Source organism: Gorilla gorilla, chromosome 23 (genome assembly GCF_029281585.2).
Source record: "Gorilla gorilla gorilla isolate KB3781 chromosome 23, NHGRI_mGorGor1-v2.1_pri, whole genome shotgun sequence".
NCBI lineage: Eukaryota > Metazoa > Chordata > Mammalia > Primates > Hominidae > Gorilla > Gorilla gorilla.
In genome coordinates, this window is record NC_086018.1 from 15,968,514 (window position 1) to 15,986,627 (window position 18,114).

The window sequence follows — 18,114 nt, forward strand, 5'->3', positions numbered from 1 at the left end:
CTAGAAACAGCTGTGAAGGTCTGTGCAGATCCATGGGCATGAAGTGGCAATGGTCATATGTAAAATCTAAGGATAGTGGCTTTCAGACGCTCAGAGACCTCACCGAGTCTGAAGACAGTCGCCAGCAGATCCTTGATGAAAAGGGAGCTTCCTGTAGGGGACTGCTGTAGGGCCACTGAGGAAGCCCTCTGAGGGAGCCTGGCCTCACACTAGGCTTCCAGAGTGTCTGAATAGCTATAGATGACAAGCACCTAGAGATGCCCGTGACGCTGCTGGGCAGCACCGGGTGAGCCAGGCCCGCAGTTCAACCAGGGCAGTCCCAGAGGGCTCCAGCTTGATGGGTGCTGCCCTAAGAGACTTGGGCCAGGCCTGCTCTGCCGAATTCCCAGCTGCATGACCGTCCTCTCTACAGCACAGCAGACCCAGCAAGGTCCAAGGTGAAAGCAGATCTCATTGCGTAGCTTCTGCCCTCAGGCCCTTCAGAACACAGGCGATGCTGAACTCACACAACACAGCCACTGCTACAGAACTACAGTTCACCTCCATGATGGACACATGCTGACAGCAGGAAGAATTCCCAAGCTCTGCAAAGGAACCGAGTGACATTCTTCTGATTATTTTTTATTTCCCTGAAATCAACTCCTCTTCCTACTCTTTCTTGGGCCAGAAGAGATTTCTTTGAAATTGTATCTATCCTTCTTTTTTTTCTTTAAAATGGAGTCTCGCTCTGTCACCCAGGCTTGAGTGCAATGGCGCGATTTCAGCTCACTGCAACCTCTGCCTCCAGGGTTCAAGCAATTCTCCTGACTCCGCCTCCCGAGTAGCTGGGATTACAGGCAACTGCCATCATGCCTGGCTAATTTGTTATATTTTTAGTAGAGACGGGGTTTCACCATGTTGGCCAGGCTGGCCTCGAACTCCTGACCTCAGGTGATCCACCCACCTCAGCCTCCCAAAGTGCTGGGATTACAGGCATGAGCCACCGCACCCTGAGCTGCATCTATCCTTCTCTTAACAGAGAAGATTAAAGCAGACAGGCAAAATATCTCCAGTGAAAAAAGTATTGTTGCTCTCGTGAAAAACAAAGGCTTTTTCCTGATGTGAGAAGCCCTCCTTACTCAAGGTGCCCAAGGCTGAGCTTTACGAATAGATCAGGCGATGTGCAGCCATGGCTCTGCTCCCACCTTTCCCATCTTGTTTGATAGCGTAAACTGGAGGAAACAAAAGAGCAATAATAGCTTTGCTGTCTGCTGTTTTGGGACCTGTCCCATAGAGAAAACAATCAGTTTGAGCTTTATGCCATGACATCATCAGCCACCAATCAGCACAGAGAAGGTGGAGCAGGTTTTGTCTGTGAAACCAACCACTGCAATTGTTAAATTGGAAAAGGCAGTGCAGGTGAGAGATGGAGTTTTTCTTTTACCTTTTTCTACATCAAACTATAGAAGAGAGTGAGAAGCAGAGGACAAAAACCTTTCTATGGAAAAAAACAGGCACCCCAGGGATGCACCTGCACTCCTGCCCCTCTCCACCTCCCACCCCTGCCAACACTAACAGTGGAAGCCTCTGTCCCATCTGCCCAGTGCTCCCTGCCAAGGACAGAGTCAGGGCCTTAGGAAAGCTGTTTTTGGTACCTGAGTGCATGTGTGTGTGTGTTTTCAAACAGGGTTCCACTCCAGTGGAGAGAGAGAAAAAGACTTTGGTTGACATGCACATCAGTTAATACCTCTATCCAGAAACTAACTAACCAGTGTCTACTTGTGCGTCATAGCTAGAGGTTCTCGGGACTTCATTATTTTCAGCCACTTTCCTCCCAGAAAACACTGGCCATCTCATGAATGAAGCTGTTTAGCCAAGGTTAGAATATGCAAGGAGAGAGGGGGTGGCAGTAGGAGAGGGCGCAGGGTTCCAGGAGAGCAGGGGGTGAAGAAGAATGCTCACAGAGCAAATATTGTTTACAACTGCAGAGCCAAGCTAATGTGATCTCCCGCCTGTTCAAGCATATTATTACATTAAGTCCCGAACAATGAAGTCGGAGGCAGGGAGAGCAGAGCCGACCCAGCCTCCGCTTTGCTAATGGCACAACGGCAACATTCCATGCAAAGTTTCGGTGTGCAGGCCTCCTAAGAACCCAGCAGTGCCAGGCAGCAGTGAGCACACGCACCCACCGACGATGGGACTGCGGGGACAGGCAGGTGTCAAGAGAAGGGCACTACACCCTTTCACGTGCCACTCCAGGGGAAAGCAGGTGGGAGAAACTGCATTTTTAACTGAAAATAGGGTACAACTGGACATGTTAAGAGAAGCACAGGCTGCGGGGTCCTCCAACAGCCATCTGAGGGTGGAGCAGGCCACGGCAGCAGATGGGAGAAGAGGCTGAGGTGGAGCAGGGTTCTCCCCACAGTTCCTGGGGACCGCTGTACTATTCACTTCCAGTAACATCACTGCACACCTCTGAGATCATCAAACTTACTAGAAATAATAAATACACTATCAAATGCCACTAAATATGAAGTTCGCACTCAGACACTGGGGGACCGTTTTTTTTTTTTTTCAACAGTATGACCAGGTGTAAAATTAAGATTAAGCCAATAAATATAGGGTCTAATACCTCAGGCTGGACTCAGTCTATACCTATTAGGGCTGAGTGCTGTCAACTCCAACTCTCCCTGACTCCCAGGAAAAAAGCCTCAAGTCCTCTCTCACACACCATTTCAGCCTTTACCTTTCTCCATAAGGAAGCCCCCAATCCCCATATTTCTTTCCCCATTTCAGCCTAGCCGGTGGTGGCGTTAAGACGACCGCCAGCCGAGGGCCTGCATCTCCTTCACCCTCGTCCACTAATGCACATGAAAATCTAAATTAAGAGGGCACCTTGGGCGCTGGCCCAGACAGAAAGCAGGGTCCTTGGCCAGCTCCCTGCACACGCACTGCCAACATCCGCTGTGGGCTCTGAGCACCCCTGCACAGGCCCTGTGGGAGTAGGAGAGGCACCTCAAAGAAAAACAACCCGAAACAAAGGCACCAGCCAGGAAGACCTTCACACATTCACACTCCCGGGTGTCCCCAAGTAAAACAGCAGGATTCACATGAGGACCTGGGTTCTTCTCCCTGAGATGTGGAGAGCAAGGGGTAACACGTGCCCTACTGCCCAGGGAGGGGAGGGGCTGGGTAAAGGCAGCGGGCCCCTCTCCACACAGCCCCCACAAGCCCCAATTCCACCAGGCACCTCCCTCCCCCACCCAGAATGCCTTCCAGTCTACCCTCCCACATCAAAGACTACAGCCAAAGCTTCTCTTCTGCCCAGAGAGCAGAGAAAGAAGGGATGAGGGAGAGAAGAGGCTGTATTTAGCACGAAGACCGAGACAAAAGGGATGAGGTGGGTCACACAGGCCAAGCCCCACAGGAGCATGTTCACTCGGTGGCGGAAGGGCCATAGAAGCTGAAGGGCCCAGCTGCTCTCTCAGCTTACAGGGAGGGGCAGACACAGGCCCAGAGGGATCCGAAAGCAATCACCTTATCAAGTTATTCAAAATCCAGACTGAAAGTCAGGACAGGAAATCCTCGCTAGTAACAACAGGGTATTAAGTGGAGGAGAGTGTGGCAAGCAGGTACAGATGACAAAGCAGGCAGCATCTCAAGTCCTTGGCTGGGTATTCCTGGGAGTCCCCTGTGGCTGTCCCAGGGAGCAGAGACAGGATGCTCTTGACAGTTTTAACCGGAGCAGCTCTACCTGACCAGGAGGCCAGAGAAGACTGCACTTTCCCTGGCTTCGGGGGTGGGCAGGCACCCCTACTTCCGAAAAGAACAAAAAGAGAACAAAAGCTGCCTCATAGCTTGTGGACCATATCAGAGCATCCAGCACAGCTTGCATTCTCACACTCTGCCTGCAACCAGGACACCGCCCGTGTGAAACAACGACCCACATGTGTATTCACTGCACACACACGACCCCGGAGAGTTATTTCATTTAGTGTAGGGAACTAACTTATAAATGGGACACATCTTTGTATGTGCAAAAGATCCCTCAAGCGAGCCTCTGTGAGAACACCCACCTGCAGCCCCGGAATGTCTCAGCACATGCGACACTGAGTCATCTTAGCGCCACACACATGCAGACAGAGGCACTGCACACACATGTGGACACATCCCCAAAGTACCAGGGGACACAAATCCAAAACCACCAGGTGATTGGGGAAAGTTCCTCTTATGTGGAACATAGAGGAAAAGCCAATTGCTAGTGTGATGTTTAAGTGAGGGCTGATCTATTTTCCCCTTCTCTGCTCCAAAGCCATTCTACTCCAAGTGTGCACATCACAGCAGGACCCGAGGGAGCGGTGGGCAAGTTCCTACAAGCTGCCTATTTTTAACCTCTGGTCTTTCCTGCCCTCTTCCCTGGGGAACACTCCCCCTCTGCTCTCCAGCAAAGGGCCCAGCTGAACCACATGATACCCCTGCCAAGCCGGAAGATGGGTGGGGAGGGCCCTGGTATCGCCTCTCCATACTTCAGATTTCAAAGAGTATGGACTGAGGAATTTGGACAAAAGTGGGAGGGAAGAAATTGTTTAAATCACAAAGAAAGGAGGAGTGAGACTTCAGAAGAGAAACGCAGCACACCAAATATCTGCTGTCCATCTAAGATCAGAGCCGGGCTGCAAGGCCACATGGCTGGATTGGCCCCCTCTCCCCACTTCGTTCTCCCAGGCCAGCCTACAGCCGCTGCACACATTCATCTTGCAGCCTGGGCCCTGCCAGCAAGGCTGTGCCCGCCAAGACAGCCTCTACACACCCAGAGGACAGTGGGCCCCCCCAGCATGGCCAAACTGCCAATGAGACAATGTTTTCCCTTCATGAAGAGGTAAATGGGACAAGGAAATCCCTTAAGGAAAGAGGAAAAGACCTCGGTGTCTGCCTTGCTCCAAACTCCAATTTGCAGTCCAGCTTTCTCTCACCTTCACCGTGTTCTGTGCGCACCACTGAGATAGAATTACCAACATGAACTGAACAGTGAATTCTGCTCATTCTGGTTTTTCATCAACCTATCATTGTAAAATCAAAGTATGAAAGAAAAGATGCCTCAATCCCCTGAAGATCAAATTTTTATCTTACTTTTATTTGCTCTGTTGTGCAGGCTGGAGTGCAGTGGTGCCATCATAGCTCACTGTTAACATCCAACTTCTGAGCTCAAGTGATCCTCCCACGTCAGCCTCCCGAGTAGCTGGGACCACAGGCGATGGTGTGCACCACCACACCCGGCTGATATTTTCTTAAATTTTTTGTAGAGATGGTGTCTCGCTATGTCACCCAGGTGAAACTTCCTGGGCTCAAGTGATTCTCCCATTTCAGCCTCCCAATGTGCTGGGATTAAAGGTAATGAGCTACTGTACCTGGCCTAACTTAACAATGCTCATCTTCAAACCGCTTCAAATACAGTTATGAATTCATCCACACATACCATGTCTCCTACCAGACAGACATTATGTGTTTAATAGCAAAAGGTTAAAACAAAAAAAAACCCACAAAACTGCCAGTACAGATCCAGGATACCAACTCTAAGGTGCTGGGTTCTCAAGCCTCTGCTCCTGTAAAGCAAGGCACGAGAGCTTGAAAGCTCCAGAGCTGATCTACCAGATGCCTGTGTCATCCACCTCCCTCCCATTCCTGCCACTGGAAAAGAAATCACACTGCAGTCTGGCAAGTCCCCACTCCCACTGCCTGCCCTGCTCTGGCGTGGCCTTACTCCCTCCACAGCAATCTGCAAGTGCCCCCGCAGGAGGATGCACAAGAGCTGGGGAGGATGTTTCCACAGTGCCGCCACAATCTTGCTGGCTCTCCAGCTGGAATCCCAAGAGCTCCCAGGATGGTCACTTTGGTGGACTCCACCTCTTGGTAGCTTGTTTTGTGCAGCATGGATACCGGGGGGCCATGATGGTGTCCCGAGACGGGGTGTGCCAAGGTGGCAGTGCTCTCCCTGCCCAGCTCCTGCTCCTCCCCTCCCCAGTCCTCACATACCAGCTGCAGAGCATTTGACACCAGGCACCCACAAGACACAGACCCTGCTCCTCAGAATCTTGGGCTCATCGTGGAAATCAAGGAACAATAGGGGAAGACAGAATATGAGTCTCAGAAAGTTGTCTATTTTGTCCCTTTTAAAAACAAGATTTCTCATACCTGCAGTCCTAGTACTTTGGGAGGCTGAGGCTGGTGGATCTCAGAGCCCAGGAGTTCCAGATACCAGCCTGGGCAACATGGTGAGTGAGACCCCGTCTTCACAAAAAATACAAAAATGAGCTGTGCCCACATGGTGGCGTGTGCCTGTAGTCCCAGCTACTTGGGAGGCTGAGGTGGGAGGATAGCTTGAGCCCAGGAGGTGGCAGTTGTAGTGAGCCAAGATCGTGCCACTGCACTCCAGCCTGGGTGACAAAGTGAGATGCTGCCTCAAAAAAAAAAAAAAAAATTGGCCAGCACGGTGGGTCGTGCCTGTAATCCCAGCCCTTTGGGAGGCCAAGGCGGATGGATCACTTGAGGTCTGAAGTTCGAGACCAACCTGCCCAACATGGTGAAACCCCATCTCTGCTAAAAATACAAAAATTAGCCATACATGGTGGCATGTGCCTGTAGTCTCAGCTACTCAGGAGGCTGAGGTGGGAGGATGGCTTGAGCCCAGGAGGTGGCGGTTGTAGTGAGCCAAGATCGTGCCACTGCACTCAAGCCTGGGTGACAGAGTGAGAAATTATCTCAAAAATAAATAAATAAATAAATATAACAAGATTTCTCAAAGATTAACAAGAATCCAACTAACATAACTGAACACTTAGCTCTGGCTAAGTACATACACCCAGCTACCACTCATGGCCAAACACTGTGACATGATTCACCTGCATTATCTCATTTTATCTTCCGAGCAACATTATGAGTATAATGTTACCCCACTGTAGAAATCAGGCAACTAAATTAAGGTTCAGGAAGTTCACACACAGTGAGCGACGAAGCAGGGAGAACTGCTTTGCTAAGGGTGGGCTGCTTCCAACACCTGTGCCCCTCCCCAAACGGTGCCTTACCTGGTGGATTCAAATGTATTAACTATTCCCTCTCTTACTTTTTCTTGCCCTCTCTGTCATAAACTTTTATAAGCGTGCATGCCACATCTCTCCTGCAATTCCCTATATGATCTGACAAGTTTTCAAATAAATGGGGACTGTCAGTCAATCTCAAATACCATAGTGCCTGCTCAATGCCAAGGATGCGTCAGGTGCTACAAAGGGGTCCAAACAAAAGACGGATCTGTAAAGCAGAGGACGAAACAGCCAGGTAGTGACCCCTAATAAAACATGATAAGGACAACACACGATGCAGGGGCAGATACTCCCTGTGTGCACACAAAGCACCTGGGGAGCCTGGTACAATGCGAATCTGGGTCCAGCAGGCCTGGGTAGGGCCAGAGATGCTGTGCTTCTAACAAGCTCCTGGGCCAAGCCCATGCTGCTGACCAACAGGAGCTAAAGTGCTTCCAGAGACTCCCTGGGGTGGTCTAGAAAGGGAGAGATGTGATCAGAAACAGCCTGTAGAGGACTAAGTAGAATCTGGAGAAATGTGGGCAGTGTGTCATCAGGAAGAGAGGAAACAGTGTTTCAGAAGGAGGGAAAAACTCAGGCAAGGAAGAAGCACAAATGCACAGGTCATTCACAGGGTACAGCTGTCTATTGTTTTTTTTTTTTTTTTTTTTGGAGACAAGAGTCTCGCTCTGTTACCCAGGCTGGAATGCAGTGGCGCTATCTTGGCTCACTGCAACTTCCACCTCCTAGGTTCAGGCGATTCTTGTACCTTGGCCTCTCAAGCAGCTGGGATTACAGGCGCCTGCCACCACATCTGGCGTTTTGTTTTTGTTTTTTTTGTTTTTTTTTTTTTTTTGAGACGAAGTTTCACTCTTGTTGCCCAGGCTGGAGTGCAATTGATCCTGGTTCACTGCAACCTCCGCCTCCTGGGTTCAAGCAATTCTCCAGCCTCAGCCTCCCAAGTAGCTGGGACTACAGGTGCCCACCACCACACCCAGCTAATTTTATTTTTAGTAGAGACAGGGTTTCACTATGTTGGCCAGGCTGGTCTCGAACTCCTGACCTCAAGTGACCCTCCCGCCTCGACCTCCCAAAGTGCTGGGATTACAGGCGTGAGCCACTGCGCCCGGCCAGCTGTCCATTTTCAAACACATAACAGCACTCCTAAACTGCACCACTCGGTTGCCAGGACTTACAGGACAACTCCCTTTGAAGAGAGTCTTACTGACTGGCTTGAGAATGAGTTCGGGGGAGGGAATGACTGCTGTTGCTGATCTGAGGAAGAGTCACACTCACGACAGATGTCTTGCGGAGGGCAGCCCCACCAAAGCCACTACTTGGAAAGGCTCAGAGGCTAAAGCCATGAACTCTGGCACACCACAGCCTCTCGCCAAAGAATGCTTCATGAGACATTTTTAAATACCCACCATCCCATAAAGAACAGGAAAGGAAATCCCACTGTCAGCCCCACCCTGATCCCACTGTCAGCCCTACCCTGGGCCAGTCTCCTACCACGGGTCTTCCGGGAGAAGGGCCAAAGCACTGCTCTCTCCAACTGGGCATCTGGTGATGTGGCCCGGCTTTCTGGCTGGGCCACTTCCTCCACTGTCTCAAAGTGGCACTGCCCTTACTCAACAAGTTCCTCCACAGCCAGAAATGAATGCCCAGACTGTAAGGAAAGGTCACCCGCAACCCTGCAGTGTGCCCACTGTGAATAGGCAGGGTGGTATAGCCGGGAGCACTGGATTAGGATCAGGAGACAGGGATCTGGACCTGGGGTCCGTCATTCAGTGAGCCACACAACCTCTCCACGTCCATCTTCATGCTTACAAAATGCAAACTATGACCCAAGCTCCATCTACCTTACTATTGTGGGTGAAATTCAGCAATGGAAAGTACTTCACACACTGGCAAGTATCATAAAGGGTCTGAGAGATAAGAGCCCCTGTGTGACGCATGACACACTCTGCTGCTGTTCGGATCTAGTATTCATTATCCCTGCTTTGCCAAAGGAAAAACTCAGGGCACAGAGAACAAACATGACCTTGTTCAGGTCAAACACCAAATCCATGACTGCTGAGGAATAAAATGACTGCTCAGGGTTGCCATGAAATCAAACAGTCTTCCATTATGGAATAACTAGAGAATTATCTATTAACTACTTGCCTCTAGAAAACCAGTGTTTAAAATTTCTTTCTTTTTTTTTTTTGAGACAGGGTCTCGCTCAGGCATCCAAGCTTGAGTGCAGTGGCGCGATCTTGGCTCACTGTAACTTCTGCCTCCCAGGCTCAAGCGATTCTCCTGCCTTGGCCCCCTAAGTAGCTGGGATTACAGGCGCCCGCCACCACACCCGGTTAATTTTTGTATTTTCAGTAGAGACAGGGTTTCCCCATGTTGGCCAGGCTGGTCTCGAACTCCTGGCCTCAAGTGATCCACCCGCCTCGGCCTCCCAAAGTGCTGGGATTACAGGCGTGAGCCACTGTGCCGGGCGTAAAATTTCTTAAAAGTGCCCCCAAAGAGCCAAATCACTTAGAACTCAAGGGCTGCTATGTGATGCATGAACACCCAGGGTGGAATGAACTGCAAGGATGGGAACGGGACTGCAGCACTGGCTCCATGCTTACTGGACCACCCATCCTGGGAAAGGATTTGGTTTCCTTTTCTGTACAAAGACAGGACTGGACTAAGTGATTCAACCCTTTGTTAGCAGCCTATCCCTAACACCTAGAACAAGTAAGCACTGTTCTAAGTAGGGGCAGGTGCCCCCAACCTCCCCATCACCCCACTCTCCTCGCCAGACCCCTCCAACACAACCTTGTGTTTTCATTTCCTTGAGAAACCTCCAAGGAAATCTGCAGCATCCAGCCCACGGGCCTGTGTGTGGCATCTCAGTAGCCTGGCTCCACCCCACCCTGCTCTCCCAGCCTCACCCTCGCTACAGGCCTGGAGTTGAGGAGGCCGAACTAAGTCAACCTGGGTCCACCGCGTGGGGAGAAGTGGAAACAGAAAGAGAGAAGAGGCTCAGGAAGCAGCCAATCACACACTATAAAACACAAAGCAGCCAACCAAAAGCTATAAAACAAACACCAAGCAGCCGATCACGCGCTATAAAATACCAAGCAGCTAATCATATGCCATCTGAGCTCCCAAGGCCTGCTGCCAAGGCAGGGGGTACCGAGGTCCACACAGGCGGGGCGTCAGAGAGGCCACTGAGTGCAACCCAGGTGCCAGTTCTGCAGGATCTGCCTGATGAGGAAAAGACTGGTCTATGCATGAGGTACTGGAAAGAACACTGGGACTTGGAGCCTCGGTTCGATCCCAGCTCTGTCCATGTGGCTCTGGGGGAGTTCTTAACCTCTCTGTTTCCTTTTCCGGGAAAAGAAGACAACACCCACCTCAGAGCACGGTTGTAACATATGTAAAATGCCTTTTACCGCGCCTGACTCGGAGCAGCTATCCAACAAAGGCTGGAGACGACCACAACAGCGACTCTGCCTCTCATCCCTGACATCGGGAAAGTGATGGCAACTTCAACCAAAATCCTCTGCCCAGCAGGGCTTAGGAGCATAAGGTGTGCACAGCCACTCCAGTCCTGCACACGCGGTTTGCAGCAGGAAGCACTCCCATATCTTTCCTCGATCAGAGTGAGGCATCTCTCTCCAGGTCCCTGAATCTGGTCTGAAAGCAGACAGTAACATTCAGCCAAGCTTTCTTTACCTGTAGGGCCTGAACCAGACTCCATAGGAAAAATAATAAATTACCCCACTAAAATAAATTGAACACAAGAACCTCTCTGAAACCAGTCCTAAGGTCAGCTCCCAGCTAAGGGATGATCGCACGCCCTTTACTCCTTCCCACCTCTGAAACAACTTCCGAGCAGTGGGGGTGGGCAATGCAATTTGATGTGAGCCAGGAGAACCCTTCCCTGGGAAGATGGGACACGATCTGTACAGAAAGGCCATGTTAAGGCCTGGGGGAATGTCCAAGCCCCCTAGAAGGTACTCTACCTTGGCTGTCCTGCTGTCTGGACATGATCTCTCTGGGACATGGGGGCTATAGGGGACATCAGGGTAGGGGACATCAATACCCCAAGGTCCAACAGACAAGAAACTCCTTGCTCTAGTGTTTGAGAAAAGGAAGACTGGCCGGGTGTGGTGGCTCACGCCTGTAATCCCAGCACTTTGGGAGGCCTAGGTGGGCACATCACCTGAGATAGGAGTTTGAGACCAGCCTGACCAACAAGGTGAAACCCCGTCTTTACTAAAAATACAAAAATTAGCTGAACGCAGTGGTGCGTACCTGTAATCCTAGCTATTTGAGAGGCTGAGGCAGGAGAACTGCCTGGACCTAGGAGGGGGAGGTTGCAGTGAGCCGAGATCACACCACTGCATTCCAACTCAGGTGACAGAGTAAGACTCCATCTCAAAAAAAAAAAAAAAAAGAAAAGAAAAGAAAAGAAAAAGAAAAGGAAGAGTTTATTTCAAGAAAAGAAACGGCATTCTGGGGAAGCAGTGTGACATTTATATGAAATATATGAGGTGAGAGAGATGTAATACAGGAAACTATGAAAGAAGGTGGGAAACTCCCCCTGCTAGAATAGAGGTTCCACGAGTACAGAAACTTTTATTGTCTGGCTTACTGTTATCATCCTTAGCACCTAGAACCTGTTAAAGAAAAAATTATTTGGTGCTACTTACGAGAATACAGTAAGGAAGCACCACTATGATAGGTGCAGGGACCATCGCATTGGGGACTTGTAGTGGGGGACAGAGATCAGGTTCAACTCCTAACACTGCATGGACAAGTGGGAATTCAGAGCCAAGGAGCAGGTGGGGTCAGTGCATGAAAAATCACCAAGAGCAACATCACGGGGAAGGAGATTCTGGCTCAGCCAACCTAACAGGATTCTTGCTGAAGACGGGCCAGGGTGATCAGACATCACCTGCGGCATGGGGAGGGTAGGGAATGGATCAGATATAGAAAATGAGGGTTTCTGGCTAAACCAACTCAGCAATGTTCTTTGCTAAAACTGGATTTTCCAAGGAAGTACATAGATGGGCCTAGCAAAAGATTCAAAAGGCTGGCTAACGTTTGGCCAGGCAAACGTTAAACCATGCCTGGAACACCATGGACACTCCAACACTTGATGAACAAATGAAACAGAGCAGCAGAATCTCAGTGTGGTTAAGGGCAGAGGCAAGTGAGTCAAACAAACTGGATTCAAGTCTTTTCCTTTTTTTTTTTTTTTTTTTTTGAGACGGAATCTCGCTCTGTCGCCCAGGCTGGAGTGTAGTGGTGCGATCTCAGCTCACAGCAACCTCGCCCTCCCGGGTTCAAGCAATTTCTGGGATTACAGGCGGACATCACCACGCCCAGCTAATTTTTGTATTTTTAGTAGAGACGCGGTTTCACCATGTTGGCTAGGCTGGTCTCAAACTCCTGACCTCAAGTGATCCTCCCACCTCGGCCTCGCAAAATGCTGGGATTACAGGCGTGAGCCACTGCACCCAGCTTCAAGTCTTTTTTTAACTACTTACTAGCTGTGTGACTTTAATCAAGTTATTCAGCCTCTCTGATACTTAATACCCATATAGCAGGATTCTTGTTAAGGATTAAATGACAATGCATTTAGCCACTGAGAATGTCCAGCACACAGCAAGCTCTCAGTAAATGGTGGCTATTCACTGTGATCACCTCCTTTCTCCTGCTCCACTCCTTCAAAATCTCCCTGGTTTCGGGTAGAAGAGGAAAGCAGGCACCATAAAGAATGCAAGGATCTGTCCAGGAGAGACACTGCAGCCTGTTCCATCCTAACCCTCCACAACAGGTGTGTGTCTGCCCTGCCCCAACACCCACTCTTACCCATCTGTTCCAGTAAAATCCATGCTCCCCCATCCCACTCTCCACAGGGAACCTTCCTCATGTCCTCCCCCTCAGGAGGGGACGTAGCTATCAGTAGGCTGAGGAATGGGCCGTACTTAGCCAAGGCCTTGGAGGAAGCTGTGTGTGGCAGGGGAAGCAGACTGCATCCAGAGAGAGCCCTGGCTGAGAACCACTGAAAAGCTAAGAGATACCTACACTCACTCAGACACTTATTCCCACCTTCCAACATCCCATAATATCCTCATTTAATTCTTACAAATTAACCCTTTCTCAAGCCGATCCTTGGAGCAGCATTTTCTAAGATGAACCCCACATTTCTTCTAACAGCTGCATTTGCTATGCACCTCAATATGTCAGTGACAATTTCCTGGACAACTTCCAGCCTAGAGTGGGAGGTGGAAATAGATCTCATGCCTGAAAAGCCCCAGCCAGCATCACAGAACTGCTGAGGATTGGACCGGGAAAAGATCTGAGAGATCTCCGACTCCCCACTCAGCTGCATGTTTGCTCCAGCTTTCCTAAGGACTTGAATCCACAGAGATTTTAGGAATTTCAGATTTTTAGTCATAAACCAAAATCTTCGACCATTAAATGGTGTTTATGAATGTTTATGAGCACAAGGGAAGAAAATGTCCAGGAAGAGGGGCTCCTGAGAGAGTGTCCTCTGAAATTCCTGGTCTTATAGGAGAGGCAGCTGCAGAAGGGAGCTGCAGAGGGCACACACATGCCTGTGTCAGCGTCTCATGCCGACATCCACACTGGCTGAATCCAATATGTTCAAGGGTGCTGCATGCTCATTCAGAGCCCACTCCTCTGGGGCCCCACAGTGCTAAGCCATGGGGCTAGAAGGGCCACATGTCAAGATCACAACTTCCAAACAGACAGTTTCAGAAAGGGGATGGGGAGAAGAGCCCAGAAACACAGAGGCAGCAACCTCCCAGGTATGCCAAGCTTTGCACTGACACTGCTATGGTACCTACAGAAATCCATGCACTACCGGCCGGGCATGGTGGCTCACGGCTATAACCCCAGCACTTTGGGAGGCCGAGGCAGGCCTCCTCAGGTCAGGAGTTCGAGACCAGCCTGACAAACATGGAGAAACCCCGTCTCTACTAAAAATACAAAATTAGCCAGGTGTGGTGGTACATGCCTGTAGTCCCAGCTACTTGGGAGGCTGAGGCAGGAGAATTGCTTGAACCTGGGAGGCAGAGGTTGCCATGAGCCAAGATCACGCCATTGCACTCCAGCCTGGGCACAGCCGACTCCTGCACTGCGACTAGGACTTAGCTCCGAGAAAAGAAGAGCAAAGGAGAGCTGCGAGGACAGCCAGCCTGTGTCTGGAGGGAGGACTGCTTACGTGCATACAGGGCAGGAAGAAGTGGACTCACATGAAGCAGAAGGTGCTCACGTGAGAGACACTACAGAGACGAAGTCAGACACCAACTGGAGAAAGATTTCCTTCTTAGTAACAGTACCCCAATCTTACTAGAGCCAGTGATGCACTCACTTACAAAACCGCATTTCTCAAACTTCCTTGAAGCTAGCTGTGACCATGTTTTCCAGGTTCTGGTTAATGAGATATAAGCAGAAGTGTGTGGGTCTTCCTGAAAGACTCCTTTAAAGGAGTCTCTCACATAGAAAAACATTTTGCCTTTCTTTACATTTCCTCCCTTTGGTGTTCTACCCAGAAAGAAAAGAAAGACGGCTGGAGCTCTGGCAGCCATGCTTTGTTATGAGGTAACCTTAAGGATGAGAAAGCTATGTGCCAGGGTAGTGGAGTTAGGTCAAATTGAACTCTTACCTGTCAACCCATAGAGTGGGCCACACAATCACCAGGCTTTAGCTGGCAAGTCCAGGTAGAAGGAACGAGACAAAATCCTGATGGCCATGCAGCTGGCTACACTGGCTCCGGGCTTCCCATCTCTAGGGTCCTTTTACATAAAAAGAAAATCTTCTTTCATGCTAAGCCACATTTTGCAATTTCCGACTGAAACTAATCTCAACCGATACAAAAATGTGAATAGAAAGCCTTCTTTACTGAGAGCCTGGGCTCGATGGCTCATGCCTATAATCCCAGCACTTTGGGAGGGAGGATCACTTGAGGCCAGGAATTCTAGACCAGTCTGGGCAACATGGCAAAATCCCATCTCTACTAAAAATACAAAACATTAGCTGGGCATGGTCGCGTGCGCCTGTAATCCCAGCTACTCAGGAGGCTGAGGCAGGAGAATCGCTTGAACCAGGAAGCAGAGGTTGCAGTGAGCTGAGATCAAGCCACTGCACTCCAACCTGGGCGACAAGAGTGAAACTATGTCAAAAAAAAAAAAAAAAAAGAGAGAGAAAGAGAGAGAGAGAAAGAATGAAAGAACAAAAGAAAGAAAGAAACTAAGAAAGAAACTTTCTTTCTTTACTAAGAGAAGCTCTGAAGAAGATGAAATGGTACAGTCACAGGGAGCCTGGAGAGATCCCACCACGGCAGCCTGTCAAATGGTGCCTGCATATGGAAGACAGCTGTGGTGGCTGGAGTTTCTTAAGTGGCAAGCCCTGCTACTGAGAAAAGAGCAGAGCTTTCCTCGTGGAGTTAGACCAAGGAAGATTCATCCCAAAAAACCTAAAAATTCCACATTATCCATAACTGAAATCTTAGGAAAAACTGACCCAATGAGGTGGCATAACACGATCTCTTTAGTGGACCCCAGATGATATAAACCTGTAGATTTTTCTCAACAAGTAAAATAACGTGGACCCCATTACAATTAACCTATGACACTTTTTGGATAGCTTATCTTCTACTACCTCCTGCAGAAAAACCCTCCCTATATAGAACTCAACAAATCTCCAATTCCTCTGTCCATTACCTCATCGGCCAAGACTCACCCTTGCTAGGGCCACTTTGGGTCCTCAGGCCACATTGTTATTTGTGTTCTGTTCCCTAAAAACCATCAGAGAGACTGAGTTGAATGCACTCCACACACTGATGATGATGGCAGATGGCCAGAGGCAGTTACGGAAGAAAGAAAAGACAGTGGGGTCACAGCTCAGCTCTGCCTTCCTGCTAAGGAGTCTCCTCCACCGGCCTTGGGCCTCAGCTGTACCCCATCCTCACCCTCATCCCCTGTTAAAGCTAGAAAACTGGCTCCCCTATCCCAAAAACCAGAGGGAGCCCTCGACAGGGCAAGCTGAATCATCCGCCCATGGAGTGGACCATAGCACCAACACACAGTAGCCAGCAGGGCCAGAACTGACCACAAGAAGTGGGCTGAAGCAGGGCAGCCTGGTCTCAGGGCCTGTTGTTTTTGAGTTTTTTTTTTTTTTTTGAGACAGAGTTTCGCTCTTGTTGCCCAGGCCGGAGTGCAATGGCGTGATCTCAGCTCACTGCAACCTCCACCTCCCGGGTTCAGGTGATTCACCTGCCTCAGCCTCCTGAGTAGCTGAGATTACAGGCGTCTGCCACCACACCCAGCTAATTTTTTTGTATTTTTAGTAAAGACAGGATTTCACCATGTTGGCCAAGCTGGTCTTGAAGTCCTGACCTCAGGTGATCCGCTCGCCTCGGCCTCGCAAAGTGCTGGGATTACAGGTGTGAGCCACCGCGCCCAGCCATCGGCCTGGGTTTTTTTGAAACAGAGTCTCGCACTGTCACCCAGGCTGGAGTGCAGTGGCGCAATCCTGGTTCACTGCAACCTCTGACCCTCAGGTTCAAGCGATTCTCCTGCCTCAGCCTCCCGAGTAGCTGGGATTACAGGCACCTGCCACCAGGCCCGGCTAATTTTTGTATTTTTAGTAGAGACACGGTTTCACCATGTTGGCCAGGCTGGTCTCAAACTCCTGACCTCAGGTGATCTGCCTGCCTTAGCCTCCCAAAGTGCTGGGATTACAGACATGAGCCACCACACCTCAGGGCCTGTTTTATATGGAGTATGTTCTAAACGCAGCCAGCACCAGTGGAGGTTTACAAAGATGACTGCCTACGTGTGGAAAATGGTGGGGTTGAGCGGGTCAGGACTGTTTTTGTTAGTAAAGAATTAAGTAGGTTAGGGAAACAGATAGCTCTCCCTGCCCATAAGAACAGAATCCTTCTGGGACAGAAAAATAAAGGCAAAGAAAGGGGGGGGGAAACATGGAAAGGGTACAGAAAAAAAAAATTTAACTGGATGGAAGACAGACCTTATAAGGCAAGGCTGAAGGAACTGAACTCATTTGACATGGACGAAAAGCTCATGATACCTTCCCTACCTTCAAGACTCAATGGCATCCCAATGCCTAGGAGTGGACTCTGTAAGCAAAGAGCACTTAACGTCTGTGGATAAACTGATGAGCAAAAGGCGGCTTCTCTCTCAGCCTCACGGGCACACAGGAAGAGAAGGTGTGCACAGAAAGCAGCACCACAATTCCGGGAAGGCATCTTCCCTCCAGGCTGAGCTCGGCTGTGGCTCCCTGCCCCAGCATGGCTAGCTCACTCCCATTCCTACAGTAGCTTCCGCATCTCTTCATGGGTGCTGTTCTCACTACACTGTTGCTACGGGCTCCGCGCTAGGCAGTGAGCTCACTGGGGGTCAGCGATTCATGTCCTCTTCCCCTGTGTGTATGTAGGCCTCTGTGTACATGCGTGTGCATGTGTCCTGAAGCCTGGTCCTAGGACATAATGGATGCAGAATAAATGAAGTCAGCAAATATTTACTGTTCACTCTATGTGCCAGGCACTGAAGGCAGAAGAGTGAACAAAACAAAAATTCCTGTCCTCATGGAGCTTCGTTCTAGTGAGGGATCAGGTACCACACATGCGAACCCAGCATATGGGAAGGAAACACGCACCCTGGAACACCCCGCCCAGGAGTGTGTGCGGGAAGGAGACTCCAGGAGCTCTGCGAACTGTTCTGGACCTGGACCTGTTCAGGATTGGCAAGGGGCTCCGGGAACAGGTCCTGTGGGTGTGAGACTGTGTCCCCGTCCGCTTAGGGAAGGACCATGGGGGTGAGAGGGTGGGGGGAAGGAGGCAGATTTGGAAACAGACACCCGCCCCGGGGTCAGATTTGACCCAGGGGGGCCCGCAAAGTGGGGAAGGAGGAGAGGAAGCGCTAAGCTGTGCCAGGGAGATTCTGAGGCGAGCAGGAGCAGAGCAAGGACCGAAGGAGCCAGCACGGGGTCACTGGGAGTCCTCCAGGCATGAAAGAGT

The 18,114-nt window shown here is 50.1% G+C and overlaps 1 protein-coding gene across 28 annotated transcripts in view; it reads right to left on the reverse strand.

Moving 5' to 3' along the window:
• Positions 1-18,114, reverse strand: part of MICAL3 (microtubule associated monooxygenase, calponin and LIM domain containing 3) — a 238,472-nt gene that overhangs the window by 156,705 nt on the left and 63,653 nt on the right. The window lies entirely within an intron of this gene.